Source organism: Pleurodeles waltl, chromosome 9, assembly GCF_031143425.1.
Source record: "Pleurodeles waltl isolate 20211129_DDA chromosome 9, aPleWal1.hap1.20221129, whole genome shotgun sequence".
NCBI lineage: Eukaryota > Metazoa > Chordata > Amphibia > Caudata > Salamandridae > Pleurodeles > Pleurodeles waltl.
Genome location: NC_090448.1, coordinates 826,838,824 through 826,859,636, shown reverse-complemented (window position 1 = coordinate 826,859,636; position 20,813 = coordinate 826,838,824).

Below are 20,813 nucleotides of genomic sequence, written 5' to 3'. Positions count from 1 at the left end.
CTCACCCAGATGTTTAGTTTTCAGATGTGTCTAGGTCCCGTAGATTTTTCTACATGGCAGGGCCCCAAAGTTCAAAAAGTGCAGCCCTCACCCTTCCACGTATGACAATTTTTAGAGTTAGACAGGCTCTCATGGCTGAAACATAAAACCAAAACCCAAAATAATCAAATGTCCTCTTGCTTACCATTGGGAAAATATCTTTTAGTGTGCAGGGGAGAGCTGAAAGACTGTTACCCCCTTCAGTTGGGGTGGGGGCATAACCATGCCCATACTGGTTGGTTGCCACCACCCCTCTATTTTTTTATTTTTATTCCCTGGCATCAAGTAGGCTTTCTGCCCCCCCAGGGGACTGGATCCGGGGTAATTGCCCTCTCTGCCCATCGGTGGGCAGAACAACTTTGTCCCCATTTATTTGGGGTATGGCTATACCCCAACCCTCTTTTTTTAAAAAAAAAATCTTCCCTTGTCTCTGGTGGGCTTTCTGACCCCCTTGGGGTTCGATGGGCCTTACAAAAATATGCCGATCTGCCCCCAAGGGGGGGTAGAAATGGCCAGCTGTAATGCACCCCCGTGGGCTGCCCCCTCCCAAATAAAACACACACACCAATCCCTGGTGCCTAAGTGGTTTCTGCCCCCCCGAGGCAGTTCGGCCGAATAGAAATAGGCCAATCTGCCCCCAACGGGGGCAGAAATGGCCTAAATTAAATTTGCCCCCTAGGGGTGCGACCCTTGCCCAATCTCCCCATCTGTAAGAAAAAATCCCTGGTGCCTAGTGGTTTCTGCCCCACTTGGGGGAAGATAGGCCTAATTAAAATAGGCCGATCTGCCCCCAAGGGGGCAGAACTGGTGTAAAATAAATTTGACCCCCAGGGGAGCGACCCTTGTCTAAGGGGCGCTCCCCTTGCGTGAAATTGTCACAAAAAAAAAAATCCCTGGTGTCCATGGTTTTTCTGCCCCCTTGGGGGCACATTGGACTAAGAAAAATGGGCTGATCTGCCCAGAAATGGTGTAAAATAAAATTGCCTCTCAGGGAGCGACCCTTGCTTAAGGGGTCGCTCCCCATCTGTAAAAAAAAAAAAAATAATAATTATAATCCCTGGTGTCTAGGGTTTTCTGCCCCCCTTGTGGGGGCTAATTAATATATGCCAATCTGCCCCTAAGGGAGGAAGAAATGGCCTAAAACATAATTAGCCCCCTGGGAAGCGGCCCTTGCCCAAAAGGCCGTTCTCCTCATGTCCATTTAAAAAAAAAATCCCTAGTGTCTAGTGGGCATTCTTGCAGCCCGATTGCTATGCCTTTCCTTTCCTTTTCAGGTCTCCCTGATCTCCACTGCCCCTGTAATGAGGAGAAACTAACCAGTTTCTCCTCGGTCGTGGTGGAAGCCATGCTTCCAGCGCGATGTAGGTGACATCTGATGAGCTCAACGTACAATCATGTGCTGACATCATCAGACATCACTGGGAGGGTGGGGTGGAAGGGGAAGTGATTCTCCTCTCATACCTCCCCAGGGGATGGGGGTGGGCCGGGTACTGGACGTAATGGTTACGTCCTCGGCACCAGAGCTGTGCCCCTAGGATGTAACCGTTATGTCCAGGGCACCCAAGGGGTTAAACAATGTGCATTGCTATCAGCCCTTTACAATTTTATGTTCCAAAATGAGCAGTGCATACCTGAATTTCAGGTTGGTTAAAACATGGAGAATGAATTATCAAATGCAGTAAACCAAAATGGTTTTTACTCCAGAAATTACAAAGTCATGTACATTCAATCTCTATACAGTATTCATAAATAATTTGGTCTCTGTTGATTCCTTTGCGTGGTTGCGGTCCAAACATTGAATTAATATTTTTAGTTTTCTCAAAATCTTTAGTTTGCAAACACCATATTCAGTGTTAGCACGATTTTAAAGAGTGAAGTTTCTGTTGTCATTTTCCTTTATGTTGCTGCCAAAGACCCCCTCGACTCAGCAAGGTCACCCACCGCAAGACTGAAGACCACCACAAGGCCAAAATAAGGGTGCCTATTTACAAGCCCAGTCGTGCAGGGGAGCGCAGCAAGTGATCCTGCTGCACTGCCCTGTGCCACAGAGAACTACCAGAAATGTGCCATATCTACAAAATACAGCAAATTTCTGTTGTCTCCCCCTGCTGTGGTGCACAATGGGCTGCCTAGCACCGTCGCAGGTACCCTCGCACCATGGTGCAGGTATGCCTGCATAGCAGACAGGATTGTTTCTATGCAGAAAGGGACACCTTTCTGCACAAAAACAATCCATGGAGGGTTTTTCCTCTTCCTATGTGTGTTGCAGAAGGCAACACACATAGAAAGACAAAAAACAAGGAGAAATAAAGATATTTCTCCTCGTTGGGCGTATGATTTTGATGCATTCACAGGTTTACAGATTCTTGAAAATCTGGGAATGTGTCAAAACTCATGGATGTTACGTGAGAAAACCCACTGCAGCACCCATGGAATGCCTCCCTGACTCAGTGTAAGGCAACACATTGACTTCCACTGCGTTGCATTACAAGGGCATGAAAAGCGACACAAAGGGGCTTTGCATGGCCATGTAGACATGAGCCTGCACTATGTGTAATCTTCTGAGAGCAGGGATCTTACCAATCACAAGAATTCCTCCGCAGAACATGCAAGCATGTGGCTATACTTCCTCCGTTCGCCATAGTAATATTGCACATGCGGGTTAATTGGTGTTAAAAAGTTTATAAAAAATACATGTCCTCTCCTTGGGGCATCAATAGCGCTTGGGGACTTCCTTTAGTATCAAGAATTCCCTGTGCTCACAGACATTTGCGGTGCTTGGGGGACATTGTTTATAAATTAGTATTAGGCTTTCGACTCTCGTAGTCGTGCAGGCCCGACAACTAGCACAGTTCTAACACTGTACTAATTGTAATAATTCTTGGAATCCTGGATGTAGGCGTGGCATAATGGTACAGCATTCTACCATAATGTATTTTTGGTGATGATTCTTGGCATATTGTGGCCATCACTGGTCTAATTTTGGCTTCCGCAGGATGGTGGCAATTCTTGGCATAATGTTGGTCTTAATTTGCAAGTACTTCCCGTTGTACGCAAGTAAAGCTGTTGACTTAGTTGAAATTGGTTGAGGAACAAAGTCCTCATATCTTACTCTGGCATGCCCCCTAGCAAACATTTTTAAAAAGTCTTACTCATCCACCAATCCATACTCTCACCCATCAGTTTACACATTTATGCTTCAAAATATTAATGTATCAATAATTCATGCACTCACCCAAGCATTCATTTATTCGTAAAAGTGCATCCATCCAAGCACTATTTAACCTTTGCATCTGTCCAGATACTCACTCACTCATCCATCCATCCACCATCCAACCATTCATCCGATCACTCATTCATCCAACCATTGAATATTTTTCACATTCACCAATCCTTTCAACCACACACAACATTCCAATCAATGAATGGAACGTTCACTTATAAACCACACCTATTGGTATAATCGAAAAGTTTTGTAAATTGTTCTTTACACTGGCAATTACAACCCACAGGGGAGTCGGTTTTGGATTATACATCCACTTCTCGTTAATCTCATCCTGTTGATCAGATTCATCCAGCTTTGTGTCGCATAGTTCTGAAATAATTGCATTTCTCCAATGTCCCTCCTCTTCTATAAACACAAGAATGGTGGTATTCATTGAACATTTTCTTCCACTCTAGGAGTGCAGACACGTAGTGAGCTGAAATTATGATTTGACATGTAGTGAATAAAATGATTAACTGCTCCCGCTGATATCACACTGTTATCTAATCCTGAGTCTGCCAGCTTTTTCTGCAGCCTATCAGCTCCTAACAGGGCTGTTAACATCTTTCCTGTCTGTCTGAGCTCCTCTCCATTGCAACTCTTTTATTTCCAAGGCTTTAACCACCTTTCCTGAAGGCACAGAGAGCTGCTTGCTTACTAAAGGCCACAATTGTACCGCCTGGTCCGCTTAGCCCCGGGGCTCCTGAAGTGAAACCCCTGAAACCCCTGGGGATGTTCTCACTAAGACGCGATCACATCCATTCCACGATATCTGTCGATATGTATAGATCTTAGTGAACAGAGGTAGAGACTCTAAACAGCAGTGACAGGAGCAAAAGACGTCGAGCAGGGACAAAAGTAGAGAATGAAAGTGTGCTTTGTAGATATCCGAACAGAGAAAAGGGTAGGAAAAGAGGAGGAACGCGAGACGGCGAAAGAGAAAGTTAAAGTCGGAGAAGGAAAGAGAAAAATATGCAGAGGTCAGGAGAGAAATAAATTTGCACATTTCTAGAATGTGCGCCTTTATACTGAGATTTTCGCATTCTGATGACAGTGCACACTACAAGACTAAAGGATGAGTGGTTGATTAAGCTCAGAAATTCAAGAAATGCACAATAGGCTAGTAATTTACAAGAAGGCACCTTTATTTTTACATGATCTGCTTAAGTTTTTGATTAATACATAATAAAAACCTAAAGATATATTTCTAATATTCATTATATAGTTTTTATTGAACTTCTCTGGAAACGATAGTATAATTGCTTTTCTGCGATATGATTGAGCGCCTGGAATCACTTTCTGTAAAAATGCAGACAGCAATAAACCATTCCCTGCAAATGTGTTGTTCCATCATTCCAGAAATAACACATTACTCGTCATTACTAACATAAATAACGGGGTAAATTGTAAGCGGATAAGTTACACAGTTTGTTACGCATTTTACTTATTGGATACCTTTTGTGCTGTTGATTGGCCTTTTATAGGGAAATAACCAGTCCTAATTACCGATGTCTTCAGTTAAACTACCTGTGTGTAACCTGGTTGGTTTCAACAATCAATCATAACATACCTTCAAATCACCTTTAAAGTTCAAAAGAGGTGTGCATTAGATTGCAATGGAGCTCTATTTTACTGTTCGATTGCGATCTCGTCGTGACCATCTACATTTGCGTTTTAATTTTCAGATTGTAATCTGTCAGTAAGCACACACATTTTCTGTGTTTCCATTTGATTTGCCTAGATGTCCCTCCTTGCTCAGTTTAACAGATTATTTGACATTCAATTATTTATGCATTTCGATGATATCTTTTAGACTTTTCATCCTTGGTGTGGTCTCCTTTAACTTCTTGCCTCTGTTCCCCAGGTTGTTGATGTGTGCTGGACTCTGATTTTACTTTTTTTGTTACTGTGGGCACTTTACCACTGCTAACCAGAGCTAAAGTGCAAGTGCTCCTTTACAAAATGTGTATGTATCCATGATTGGCATATTTGGTCTATTAGTAAGTCCCTAGTAAAGTGCACTAGCGGTGCCAGGGCCTATACATCAAATGCTAGTAGTGGGCCTGCAGCACTGGTTGTGCCACCCACATAAGTAGCTCTGTAATCATGTCTCAGACCTGCCATTGGAGTGTCTGTGTGTGCAGTTTTAACTGTAAATTCGACTTGGCAAGTGTACCCACTTGTCAGGCCTAAACCTTCCCTTTTCTTATATGCCAGACACCCCTAAGTTAGGCCCTAGGCAGCCCCAAGGGCAGGGTGCAGTGCATGGTTAAGGAACATATAGTAATGTGTTTTTATATGTCCTGACAGTGAACTATTGGTAAATTTGTTTTTCACTGTTGCAAGGCCTGTCACTCTCACAGGTTAACATGGGTGCTACCTTTAAATATGATTAAAGTGTAGATTCCCTTTGGCAGTGGATGGACATGTGGAGTTTGGGGTCTCTGAGCTCACAATTTTAAAATACATATTTTAGTAAAGTTGATTTTAAGATTGTGTGTTTGAAAATGCCACTTTCAGAAAGTAGGCATTTTCTTGCTTATACCATTTCTGTGACTCTGCCTGTTTGTGGATTCCATGTCTGGGTCAGTTTGACAGTTGGCCTGGTTGCACCTCACACTAGACAGTGACACAAAGGGAGCTGGGGTGTAGCCTGCATATCCTGATGAGCCATCTGTGCTAGGAGGGAGGGGAGGAGTGGTCACTCACACCTGAAAGGGCTGTGCCTGCCCTCACACAATGCAGTCTCTGACCCCCTGGTGAGTGTCTGGGGCCTGGCCTGGGCAAGGCAGGATTTCACATTCAAAGGAGACTTTACTTTGAAGTAGGCCTACTTCAAAGGAGAAATTGGGTATAAGAAGGGCACCCAAAACCACAGACTTTAGAAACCCTTCTGTAAACAAGAGGAACCTCTGCCTGGAGAAGAGCTGAACAGCTGAGGAAGAAGAGCTGCCCTGCCTGTGATTGTGCTTTGTGGAGCTATCCTGCACTTGCTGCTTCTGCCAGAGTAGGAGGGCAAGGACTGGACTTTGTGTGCCTTCCATCTTGAGAAGAAATCTCCAAGGGCTTGATTTAGAGCTTGCCTCCTGTTGTTTGAAGTCTCAGGGACAGCAAATACTTCTGTCTGCCAGTACCTGAGTCTCTGGAGAGACTCCTACTCTGCCCTGTGGTGCCATCCAGTTCCTGGGACCCTGAAAGGAGAAGCTGGTAGCCTAAAGACAAGGAAATCCACGCACAGAGTGCCGTGCGGGGAAAACATCGACGCAACTCCGATCTGCGGCTGAAGAAACGACGCGCCGCCAGCTGAGAAATTATGCTTGCAGGAAATGCGACTGAAGAATCGATGCACAGAGCAGAAGAAACAACGCGCAGCACCGCTGTCGGAGGCTGGGAGATCACACCTGCGCTGCAGGGTTTTTGGATCCCCGTGCGGCTGGATTTCCGACTCAAGTACCGCTGTGCGTGGAAAAACAACGCAAGGCCTGCCCGGACCCGAGAGTGCTGACCGGATCGACGCATTGCTCTCCTGCGGAGAGAAGAAATGCTGCGCCCGACCCGGCGAAAGGAGAAACGACGCATGGTCCCGCTCGTGAGTGGAATCAACGCATCGCAAGCCCCTTTTTTGACGCGCACTCCCCCGTGCGGGTTATTTTTTACGCGCCCAAGCTACTTTTTCACGCTAACAGCATTAGCGTGTGTTTAAAACTACTTAAAGACTCTTTTTGTATTTGTATTGATAACTTGACTTGTGTATGGTGCATTTTTGTCATTTTGGTCTTGTGTTTAGATAAATATTTACTATTTTTCTAAACTGGAGTTGTGTCATTTTGTAGTGTTTTCATTAAGTTACTGTATGTGTTGGTACAAATACTTTACAGCTAGCACTCTGAAGTTAAGCCTACTGCTCTGCCAAGCTACCAAGAGGGTAAGCAGAGGTTAGCTGAGGGTGATTCTCTTTTACCCTGACTAGAGTGAGGGTCCTTGCTTGAACAGGGGGTAACCTGAATGTCAACCAATGACCCCCTTTCTAATACTATCCAAGTCAGTATCTGTTAGATATAGGGGTCATTACAACATTGGCGGTAAAAGCCACTTATCGCCGTGCAGAAGACCGCCAATACACTGCTGCGGCCGCGGAAATCCGCCACAGCTATTATGACCCACATCTCGGAATCCGCCAAAATTCAGACACCCACACAAGTCCGCCACATCAAAGGTCAGTGATAAACTGGCGAAAACAAAACCTCCACCGTCACGCCAACAGAAACACGCCCATGCTATTATGACCCATGAATCCACGCAGCGGTCTTTCGACCGCGGTATTCCATTGGCGGTACACACCGCTGCGCTCAAAATACACACACATCTCCAAAACACCGCCACATTGGACAATTCCAAATACACACACCTGATACACATACAAACACCACTCCCACACACCCAACACAATATAAAACACACACCCACATCACACACAAACCCCTACAACCAAAAATTAGAGACGAAGGCGACAGACAGAGAGCACAGCAATAGACAACCCCACCACACAGAGGCACACAACACCATCACCCACACAACATCCACGCAGAAAACACCACACACCACTACACATCACCACACTCATCACCATATACACCACCCCACACATCACCTACACCACCCCATGGCACGCCAAAGACACCCCAGGTTTTCGGAGGAGGAGCTCAGGGTTATGGTGGAAGAAATTGTACGGGTAGAGCCACAGCTATTTGGATCACAGGTGCAGCACACCTCCATAGCTAGGAAGATGGAGCTATGGCGAAGAATCGTCAACAGGGTCAACGCAGGGGGACAGCACCCAAGAAATCGGGAGGACATCAGGAAGAGGTGGAACGACCTACGGGGGAAGGTGCGTTCTGTGGTCTCCAGGCACAACATCGCGATTCAGCGGACTGGCGGCGGACCCCCACCTCCTCCCCCACAACTAACAACATGGGAGGAGCAGGTCTTGACCATCATGCATCCAGAGGGCCTCGGAGGAGTCGGTGGAGGAATGGACACTGGTAAGTCAAATCTTAACTATCATATCCCCCACCCTACCTGCATGCTATCATACATCCCCACCCTCACCCCCTCCCGTTTTCACTCCAACTCCTCACTAATGTACTAATAACACAAACCACACATCCCAACACCAAGCCCTGCATGACGCAACAAAGCATGGAGACCCCTCACTAAAGCATGCCCACTGCACATACCCATAACAACCCCTAAACATCATCACACATGCCCCCACACAGGAAAGCTAGCACTGGGTTACACGCTCACCCACCCATTGCACACCATGACACAGACACATGCAATAATCATGCTTTTATACCCCTGCAGGACCACTACCTAACGTCACCAGACAGGAGGGTCCAGATATCTCTACCCCACCCCTAGAAGAGACCCACAGTGATGACAGCAGCTCTTGCCAAGTGGATCAAGATGACCAGCCCGGACCATCGTGGGCCTCGGGACAGTCGGTTCCCCTCGCACAGGCACAGCCCAACACTGACCTTCCAACCTCTGGTAACACCAGCACAGCACCCACCCAGCGGGCCCATACCTCCGTTCCCAGGACACGTCAATCAGCTGTGTTTCCACCACTACAGGGAACCCAGGATAACCCACCACCCCAACAACAACAGGGACCTGGGGGCAGTGGTAGTGGGCACACGGTCCAGGGGACGGAGGCACAGGAACGCAGGGGAACTGGGAGGCCTGCTGTGAGACAGGGGGCGGACAGGCCAAGGGTACCGACTCTCCACGAGGCCCTCTCCTCCATCATGGGAGCATACCACCACTCCCAGGAGACGATGGCAACGGTCCTGGCAAAATTTCAGGACACCCAGCGCATGCAGGATGAACTGTATTTAGGGTTCAGGGAGGAGCTCAGAACCATCAGCTCCGTCCTGGGCACCATAGTAGGGGTGCTAAAGGATATACAGAAGACCCTGAGGGACACCGTGGCACTCCAAGGGGCCCCTGACACTAGCCTGGACGATGAACTGCCCACCACCTCCGCTGGCGCTAGTGGACAGGACGCCCCGCCACAGGACCACCACAGCAGCACCCCACCCCCTGCAGACGGAGAACCACCCGCAAGCGGTCCCTGAGATCCAGGAACAGGACAGAGCAAGATGGCAAGACCCCCGCCAGGAAATGAGACCACCCTGATTGTCATCCCACTGTCCCATTTTGTCACCCTGTCCAGATTGGAACTGTTCCAGCTCCACTTCCTATGCCCATATGGGCAGTGCACCTGTGAGACTAATAGACTGGACTCTGCCATGGACATTCCTCCACCATCACCCATCACCATTTCGCCACCCCCTCCAATATTTAGCACTTCAATAAACACCCTTGAACCACAAAACAATCTGAAGTCAGTCTGTGATTTTGAAAATGTGTATTAGCTATGACAATGACAAAATCAGTTCGAAAATGTAATGTCAACATACCTATGTCACACATCACAAGCCCATGAAGGATGCAAGCAGATGACACACGTTGGTAACCACACCTGTGAAACCGTAATGGAAATGTACCACTCAGTTAGCATATACTGCTTCAAATTGACAGACAGGATAGAGGTAGAAGTGTCAAAGTAAATGTAATAGTAAAAAAATGTGTTCTCACCTGTGTGTCACTGGAAATATTGGTGGATGACAGAGTCCCTGTTATTAATGACTTCTTCCTCTGTTTCCTCCTCATCACTGTCCACAGGCTCCACAGCTGTCACAACACCGTCATCTGGACCATCCTCCTGCAGAAAAGGCACCTGGTGTTGCAAAGCAAGATTGTGAAGCATCGAGCAGGCGATGATGATCTGGCACACCTTCCTTGGTGAGTAGAATAGGGATCCACCTGTCATATGGAGGCACCTGAACCTGGCCTTCAGGAGGCCGAAGGTCTGTTCGATCACCCTCCTAGTCCACCCATGGGCCTCATTGTAGCGTTCCTCTGCCCTGGGATTCCTCACTGGGGTCAATAGCCATGACAGGTTGGGGTAACCAGAGTCCCCTAATAGCCACACACGGTGCCTCTGGAGTTGACCCATCACATACGGGATGCTGCTATTCCGCAGGATGTAGGCGTCATGCACTGAGCCAGGGAATATAGCATTTACCTGCGAGATGTACTGGTCTGCCAAACATACCATCTGTACATTCATCGAATGATAACTCTTCCGGTTCCTGTACACCTGTTCACTCCTGTGGGGGGGGGGAACCAAAGCCACATGGGTCCCATCAATGGCACCAGTGATGTTGGGGATATGTCCCAGGGCATAGAAGTCACCTTTAACTGTAGCCAAATCCTCCACCTGAGGGAAAACGATGTAGCTCCTCACGTGTTTCAGCAGGGCAGACAACACTCTGGACAACACGTTGGAAAACATAGGCTGGGACATCCCTGATGCCATGGACACTGTTGTTTGAAATGACCCACTTGCAAGGAAATGGAGTACTGACAGCACCTGCACTTCAGGGGGGATTCCTGTGGGATGGCGGATTGGTGATATCAGATCTGGCTCCAACTGGGTACACAATTCCTAGATTGTGGCACGGTCAAACCTGTAGGTGATGATTAAATGTCGCTCCTCCATTGTCAACAGGTCCACCAGCGTTCGGTACACCGGAGGATTCCGCTATCTCCTCACATGTCCCAGCTGACGGTGCCTAGGAAGGACAACAGCGACCACAGAGTCAAGCAACTCAGAGGTATGTACCCACAGCTACACAGTACACGAAACATAATCCAAAAAGTTGTCTGTAAGTGTGTTGAGTCCAGGACTAGGTATGTATGACGCAGTTGTAAATGGAGCCATGTGGACCCCTGAAATGGCGGCTCCCTGACCTCTAAACTGGGACAATTGGATGTGAGATAACTGCGCTGGCGTTGTACACCGTCGCGGTAGGTGGTCGAAGACCGTGGCGCAATGCTGCATTGGTTAACATTGGACCTTATGGGTCCCAGGAGCCAATGACGAAGTGCGCCGGCGGTGATGATACGCACTGTCGCGGACATCACCGCCGCAGACGTGACTGCCATTTTCTATCTGTTCAATCACTCGATACCTGATGTTCGACAGGAGAGGACCTACACTGCAAGTGCTGCTGTGACCTCGGTCTGGAAGAGACAATGGCTCGTGCGTCTGGGAAAAGGGCCCCTGCCTTCACTGCACAGGAGTTGGAGAAGCTTGTGGACGGGGTCCTCCCCCAGTACACGCTACTCTACAGTCCTCCAGACCAACAGGTGAGTACATAGGGTGCAAGTTGTATGGGCTATGCCTGGGTGGAGAGACCTGGATGTAAGTAGGAAGGGGGCAGAGTTATGCGAGCATGAAGGAGTGTGAATGCATGCGCCACATGGCAAGGGCAGGGATGTGGGCCACTCACTTCGACGGTGCTGTTGCTAATGACTTCTCTTCTTCCCCTGTACATGTCATGTAGGTCAGCGCCCACCAGAAAAAGGATATTTGGCGAGCCATCGCCAAGGAAGTCCGGACTCTGGGGGTCCACCAGAGACAGAGCACCCAGTGCCGTAAAAGATGGGAGGACATTCCCTGCTGGAGCAAGAAGACGGCGGAGGCTCAGCTGGGGATGGCCTCCCAACGTGGGAGGGGTGCCCGTTGCACCATGACCCCCGTGATGTTCCGGATCCTGGCGGTGGCCTACCCTGAGTTGGATTGCCGCTTGAGGGCATCACAGCAGACAAAAGGGGGTGAGTACAATCACATTCTGATGACTTTGCGCGCAGTGGTGGGGTCTGGGTGGGGATGGAGGGCTGTGGGTTTCCCTAGGCCAGGGCGAGTTCCGTAGGCTAGGCCCCTCTGGAATGCAGGCCATGTGCCACTCCACCCCACCTCTGTAGAGTGTCAAGTACAGGTATACATGCCCCTGTGTCATCTATGTGGACAGATTACACTCATAGCCATGTAGGCCATATCCCAGGAAGTGCATCTGTAGAGGCCAAGAGCACGGCGTAGTGCAGGGGGCTACTGTGTCTGTATTGTCCGCCAACGGTAGCGGTAAGCCATGCACTCAACCAGTCTTTCTTCTGTTCCCCCCCCTTTTGTGCTCTCCCTGTTCTTTTGTGCATCAGCATCATCAGGCGGAGGTACAGTGGCACCGGAGCACGAGGGAGCTGCATCCCACATGGCTATGGAGGGCCACACCACAGACTCTGAATACACCAGTGGGACGGAGGGCGAGGGGAGCTTCACGTCGGTCACCGGATCAGCAGACAGCGACACAGACTCGTCCTCTGATGGGAGCTCCCTTGTGGTGGCGGCACCATCTGTGCCCCCCACTTCTACAGGTACAGCCGCCACCCCCCACCAGCACCGCCCTCCCAGCAGCCCCTCAGCCTTTGCTCCGTGCCTGCTCACCCAGGAGGGTGGGCATCACCTTCGCCCCAGGCACCTCAGCCCCTGCCCCAGTCACCCCTGCTGCCCTCAGTGAGAAGGCCATTGACCTCCTCAGGTCACTCAATGTTGGGCAGTCTACCATTGTGAATGCCATCCAGGGTGTAGAAAGGGAGTTGCAACACGGTAATGCATTCCTGGAGGGCATTCATTCTGGTCAGGCTGCCCTTCATTGAACCCTGCAATCTCTGGCCTCAGCACTGATGGCAGCCATTGTCCCTGTGTCTAGCCTCCCCCCTCCAACTTCCTCCACCCAGACCCAGTCCCCTGTACCCCAGCCTATCCCAAGCACACCATCAGACCAGCCTGCACACATGTCAACACACAAAAGTGGCTCTGGCAAACATAGGCACCACACATCCCACAGGCACTCACACAAGCATCAACCACATACAGACACAGCAACATCCACTGCCTCCACTGTGTCCCCCTCCTCGTCGTCTCCCTCCTCCCTCCCAGTGTCGTCTTCACTCTCACCTGCATGCACTACATCTACAGACACTAGGACTCGCACCAGAACACCCAGCACCACACCCCGCTCACCTGCACTCACCCCCCCACTACCATTAACACGTCCCCTGTGTCCTCTCCCAGTGTGTTTGTGACGCCCCCTCCCAAAGTACAGAAACACGGGCACCCACACACCCAACATCCATCCACCTCACGACAGCCTCCAGAACATGCACCTGCACCCAAATCATCTAAAGTTACACCTCCTACAACCACCTCCTCTTCCTCCACTCCCAGACCCCCTCCAGCTACCCATCCCAGTGTTCGTCAGAAACTTTTCCTGAGCAACGTTGACCTCTTTCCCACCACCCCCACCCCTCCAATTCATAGGGCCCGTACTAGCGCCTCAGCCAAAAAAAGTCTGGTTCCAGTGGTGCGTGTTAGAGGTATATGGAGTGCACCGGGCACCAGGGCAGCCAGTGTGACACGGAGCCAAAGCACTGCCAGTCCACCCCTGTAAAGCACCAGAAGTTGGACAGTGCCCGACGGGAGAGGGTGAAGACTCCTGCCGGCAAAGCCGCTCACAAGGGTCCCGGGGGGAGTGCCGAGTCAGCTGTGACTCCTCACAAGGTGGTGAAGGGGCAGAAGAAGTCTCCAAAGTCTGGGAAGAGCAGCACGGCGGAGAAGGCCGCCATCCTCCCCGCTGGCCAGGACGCCACCGCCAGCCCCACTGGTCCGGAGACCCCCCTCCAGAGTCAGTGCCCAGGAGGGCAGCACAATCCTCACTGGTCCGGAGACCATCGCCAGAGTCAGTGCCCAGGAGGGCATCACTATCGTTACTGGTCCGGAGACCACTGCCAGAGTCAGTGCCCAGGAGGGCAGCACTATCATCACTGGTCCGGAGACCACCGCCGGAGTCAGTGCCCAGGAGGGCAGCACTATCGTCACTGGTCAGGAGACCAGTGCCAGGGTCAGTGCCCAGGAGGGCAGCACAATCGTCACTGGTCCGGAGACCACCGCCAGAGTCAGTGCCCATGAGGACACCGGCAGCCACTGTGGGACCGTTTGTGCACTGAGGGACCGTCATGCAACACACCGCTGCACAGGTCAGAGACCGCAAAGTCAAGCACCGCTGAACAGGGCAAAGACCGCAATGGCAAGCACCGCTGAACAGGTCAGAGACAGCAAAGTCAAGCACCGATGAACACGGCACAGACCGCCATGGCAAGCACCGCTGAACAGGGCAAAGACCGCCATGGCAAGCACCGCTGAACAGGTCAGAGACAGCAAAGTCAAGCACCGCTGAACAGGGCACAGACTGCCATGGCAAGCACCGCTGAACAGGTCAGAGACAGCAAAGTCAAGCACCGCTGAACAGGGCAAAGACCGTCATGGCAAGCACCGCTGAACAGGTCAGAGACAGCAAAGTCAAGCACCGCTGAACAGGGCACAGACCGCCATGACAAGCACCGCTGAACAGGGCAAAGACCGCCATGGCAAGCACCGCTGAACAGGTCAGAGACAGCAAAGTCAAGCACAGCTGAACAGGGCACAGACCGTCATGGCAAGCACCGCTGAACAGGTCAGAGACAGCAAAGTCAAGCACCGCTGAACAGGGCAAAGACCGCCAACTCAAGCATCGTTAGCCCATGTGCAGCTGGGACAGTGACGGAACTGGGACCGTCACGGGGAGCGTGATGCACTCTGGGCACCAGTCCCCCTCCAGAACCTGTGGAGACATGCATCGACTTGAGAGACAGTGGCTTTGCACTCCCCAGGATGGTAAAGTGGGCAAACCAACCACTGAAAAGACTTGAGAGACTTTGGCTTTGCACTCCCCAGGATGGTACAGTGGGCAACCCACCCACTGTAGAGACTTGAGAGACTGTGGCTTTGCACTCCCCAGGATGGTACAGTGGGCAACGCACCCACTGTGGAGACTTGAGAGACTGTGGCTTTGCACTCCCCAGGATGGTACAGTGGGCAAGCCACCCACTGTAGAGACTTGAGAGACTGTGGCTTTGCACTCCCCAGGATGGTACAGTGGGCAACCCACCCACTGTGGAGACTTGAGAGACTGTGGCTTTGCACTCCCCAGGATGGTACAGTGGGCAAGCCACCCACTGTAGAGACTTGAGAGACTGTGGCTTTGCACTCCCCAGGATGGTACAGTGGGCAAGCCACCCACTGTAGAGACTTGAGAGATTGTGGCTTTGCACTACCCAGGATACATCAATGGGCATGGAGCCCCGTCGTGGATCTGGCGTGGTGCAGTCATCCAGCTGAGGTGCCCCCCTTCCCTTCCCCCTGAGGTGCCTGTTGTATTTCTATCTGATGCCCCTGCAGTGTTCTCTCCGTTTGTGGACAGGTATCTAGTGTGGGCCTCGCCCATGCATTGTGGGCCCAGTGGTCCACGGACATTGAAATGTGCATACCTGCACTACTAATCGTGATGTATATATTTTTAATGTGTATATATTTCTGTATATATGAGCTTACTGTATTTTAATATATTACAATGGTTGCACTCATTTCCTTTTGTCTTTGCATTCTTCCGGTGGGGTTGGGGGTTGTTACTGTGAGGTTTGTATATGCATTGGTGTGTGTGTTGTAGTGGGTGAGGGTCGGGTGGGGGTGGGGGTGTTGCGTGTGTGTGTCCGTGACTTTTGCCTCCTCCCTCCCCTATGTCGTAGGTACAGTACTCACCGCTGTCTTCGGCGCCGCCGTTGCTGGTGTTCGTAGAGGAGCAGGAACACAATCGCAGGGAGTATTTGGAGTTCGGGCTCCATGGTGGCCTCCTTCCTTGTGGAGTGTGTTCAGGTGAGCGTTTTCCCTTTGCAAAAGCTGTTTCCGACATGTTTTTATCCACAGTGAATCCGCCCCGGAAAAGGTGGCGGATTGGTGTGTTGTAATACTGTGGGCGGTACTTTGTCTTCCGCCTGTCTGTTGGCGGTGACTGCTGCGCTGCTTGTCTGTACCGCCATGGCGGTCGGAGTGTTAAAGTGGCTGTCTATGTTGCCGGTTTCCGCCATGGTCATAATTCCCTTTTTTTTTCGCCGGCCTGTTTGCGGTATTACCGCAGCTTTAACACCGTCCGCCAGGGTTGTAATGACCCCCATAGTATCTTTGGTTGGCAGTCAGGTTACCCCTGTCCAAGCAAGGGCCCTCTCTCTAGTCAGGGTAAGTCACATACAATCCAAATCATCCTGTGCCCACCCTCTGGTAGCTTGGCACTGAGCAGTCAGGATTAACTTAGAAGACACTGTGTAAAGTATTTGTGCAATAAATCATGCAATAACACAGTGCAAATACCACAAAAATACACCACACAGGTTTAGAAATATATAGAATATTCATCTGAGTAGATTAAGGTCAAAACAATCAAGATTTGATAAATACAAGTTGAAATATCACATGATAGAGTCTTTTAGTTCTTAAAAACAACAGTGGTCTCTTGCGAGCACAAAGTACTTGGTTTGCGTCTAAATTAACCGCATGGAACTGCAGAGGAGGAGATGCGTGGAAAACAGGGAGGTGTGCGTCTTTTTCACCGGGCACACACAGACGATACATCAATGGTTTTCCACGCAGCAAGGTCTGTGCGTCGATTTCCTGCGCGTAGACTTGGATCCTTTTCAGGTTGCGAGGTATTTGGATGCCCTGGGACAATGTGGAGAAATCCCGGGCGGGCAGGACAAAGTCACAGGAGCTGCGTCGAACCGGTTGGTGATGTGGGGAAATTTCTGTTGCACGGCAGGTGCTGGGTCAATTCCTCTCGCAGGAAGTCGGGCTGCGTTGTTCCGGCTCGGTGATGTGTCGATCCAGTGGGCCGCGCGTCGAAGTTCCAGTCGCAACACTGGCGCTGCATCGATCTCCATTTTGGGAGCCTGGCTGTGTCATTCCGGTTCAGCGATGCAGTGATTTTCTCACCCCAGGGCTGACTGTGCTTCGATTCCGGCAGGCTGTGCGTCAATTTTCGCCACACAAGGAGTTCTTTGCAGAGATGAAGTCTTTTTGGCCCTGAGACTTGAGGAAACAGGAGACAAGCTCAATCCAAGCCCTTGGAGAGCACTTCTCGACAGAGCCAGAGGGCAGCAAGGCAGCAGGGCAACAGCAAGGCAGCAGTCCTTTACAGCAAAGCAGTCAGGTGAGTCCTTTGGGCAGCCAGGCAGCTTCTCTTAGCAGGTTGCAGATTCTGGTTTGGAACTTCTTTCCGAGGAGGTATTTTGTCAAGAAGTGTCTAAATTGGTAGGGTCAGGGACCCAGTTTATATACCCAATGTGCCTTTGAAGTGAGGGAGAATTCAAAGAGTGGCTTAGAAGTGCATAAGGTCCACTTTCAGTACAATCCTGTCTGCCAGAGTGCCAGTAGGGGGTTGGGTAGTCCATTGTGTGAGGGTAGGCCACTGTCCTTAGAAATGTAAGTGTCAGGCTCTCCACCTTTCCAGCCCAGGAAGACCCATTCAGTATGCAGATGTATGCAGGTGTGACTGAGCATCCTATGTTTGTAGTTGGCTGGGTGAAATGCACAAGGGAGCTGTCAACCAGCCCAGCACTGATGTAGATTGTAAGGCACAGAAGCTTTTAAGTGCAGAGAAATGCTCACTTTCTAACATTTCTAAAACAGTAATATAAAACCCAGCTTCACCAGTCAGCAGGACTTTGTATTACCATTCTGGACATACTAAATATAATCTGTTTACCCCTTTCTAATCAGAATCTGTCACTCAAACAGTTTATAAAGGTAGCCTTAGTGTTAGTCCATGAAAGGAGCAGGCCTCCCAGCAGTGTAAAATGAATTTAGGAGTTTTACACTACCAGGACATATAGAACACATATGTTCATGTCTTGCCTTTTACTTACATAGCACCCTGCCCTCTGGTTTACCTAAGGCCTACCTTAGGAGTGACTTATATGTAGAAAAAGGGGAGTTTAAGGCTTGGTAAGTACTTTTAAATGCTATGTCGAATTGGCAGTGAAACTGCGCACACTGGCCTTGCAATGGCAGGCCTGAGACATGGTTAAGGGGCTATTTATGTGGGTGGCACAATCAGTGCTGCAGGCCCACTAGTAGCATTTAATCTACAGGCCACAGGCACATGTAGTGCACTTTACTAGGGACATATAAGTAAATTAAATAAGCCAATTGGGTATGAGCCAATGACACCATGTTTTAAGGGAGAGAGCATATGCACTTTAGCACTGGTTAGCAGTGATAAAGTGCGCAGAGTCCTAAAATCAGCAAAAAAGTGTCAAAAAAGTGGATAGAGGCAGGCAAAAAGTTGAGGGTGACCACTTTATGGCTGTCAGGTCTAACAGTGTCTATTTGGATGGTGACCAGGATTCACCAATGCAATATTTTGACAAGGTATAACTGTATAAGGTAACTGAACATAGCCACATTTTATTAAGTTGTACATTGTTATACAGGATTAATTATGCTCGGAGGCAATTGCAATCTATGGAATGTTGACTATTGTCCATTAATTTAGGGAACGAGTCCTACCCCTCGTGAGCTGCGCAGCTTTGAAGTTGGACCCTGACCTGCCTTAACATCCAAGATAAACACATGATTTTTTCTTGTGAAAGTATGGAAAAATATGTGTCTCATAATGGTCACTAAACACATAGGCTCATATTTATGGAAACTTAGCACTGCCTTAGTGTATATGTATTTTTTTTTATGCTAAAGATGTGCTAACTCAACTCCATATTTATATTTATATAGAACCCTCTAGCATCAAAATATCAGAGTTAGTGCCATTTTTAGGAAGAGCCAACACACCTTGTGTTGAATTGCGACAATGATATGCAAGGTCGGCGTGCCCTTCCTAAAAATGACGTTAGCCCCCCAGCGCAATATTTACCTCCTGATGCTAAAATGACGCACACCAAAGAGGCGGAGATAAAGAATGACGCTAAGGCTGATTAGCATCAAATTATAATGCTTGGTCAGACCAGGCATTAAAGTGCTGCTAGGCACATTTCCATGGGGAAAAAACAACCCCAAGCATCACCAACAGCCACTTACAGGGGGCCCTTTGGCTGCACCTGTTGTGTTGGGGTTGTTCTGGGGACACTTGTCCCCTGTTTTTGACATTGGGGTTGTGCAAATGTCTCTTGTCAATACTTTGAGAGGCATCATTTTTTGGCTGCTTGTCTGACCAAAAAATGACACTAGGGGACGCAAGGGGCCAACAAGAAAAGTGCTGCATCAGTACTAATGCACCACTATCTTGTAAATATGGCCCATTGTATCTGGTGATGGGCCAATATCATATGCAGATGCAGCAAAAAAAAAAATACGATATGCCTGCCTTACATCGAAGGCACCTTTTCCTCCCAATTTTAATTTCGCTACCCTGACTACTAATGGTGAAGAGATTTTTCCATGTCAGATGTTTAAACATTTTGTTGCAATTAATTAGATATGGTATATTAAGTATTAACCAACTAGGATCTATTTTTAAAAAAAGAGTTGAAATATATTGACAGCACAAAGAAAAGTGTTCCTTTTGGAAAGGACGGGTGTGCTGATTCATTCATCTGTCCTGTCATTTTTTTAGTTCAAACATTTTTTAGGTTTTGTGCAGGATAAAGAAGCCTTTCATGTACATGTTTAGTCGCATCGCCTTTTCTATGTTCCAAAGGCTAGAAGTTATGAATGAAAAGTTAATAGATGACATCCCAATCCACAATTTGATGACCTTATATCAAAGTTTGATTTCTACAATGTTTGAGAGATCTGTGAAGTGAAGGGAGTCCTCTATGCTCTACCCTTACATGTGTCATTCCCGCAAAGTGGTATTTAGTTGTTGTGCAGATGATCTGGATTTTCAACAAGTTTAGAAACCTGTTCCTGTTTTGGGATTCAGGTCACACACCAATGGAACAGCTACTCTCAACACATCAAACCATGCAATATTGCATTCTGTTCTGAGTTCCTTTACTTGCACTTGTTGCTGCACCTCTCCTCTTTTGCACTTGTGCAAGTGGTACCCAGCGTCGCCCCATCCCTCGATTTGAGCAAATTGGTGTCCCTGGAGGCTTTGGGCAGTTATTATTCTAAAGCCAGTGTGAAATAAACCCACTGCATAGTTTAGTCTCCTAAAACTACTGTACTACATTGCACTGTGCCCTCAAACATCTCAAACTGTGAGTGAGTGTGTGTCCTTAGACTGTTATTACTCTGCTGCATGCGCTAAGAATGTTATTACTCTGCTGTGTGACCCCACACACTTTAATTGGCATATTTACAAGCTCCTTGTGCCGCTGGTGCATCACTCTTTTTGAGGCTTCTACGGCACATCGTGAAAGACCCATATCTATGAGTACCTTGAGGGGCTTTTCATGACCTTGCAAGTTACTACCTTACACTGTGTGCGGGGACGGTTTCCCCATGCAACACATATAGGGGCTGATGCACTCCTAGATTTACAAGGATCTGTTATCCTGGGAATGCGTCAGCATTTTTACCTCCACAGGGCAGTGTCAATGTGGAGAAATATCTTTATTACTCCTCATTTTTCCCTCTTTCTATATGTGTTGCATTCTGTATTTTGCATTCCATTGTTTTTGTGCAGCTTTTTTCTCTTTCTATGTGTGCTGC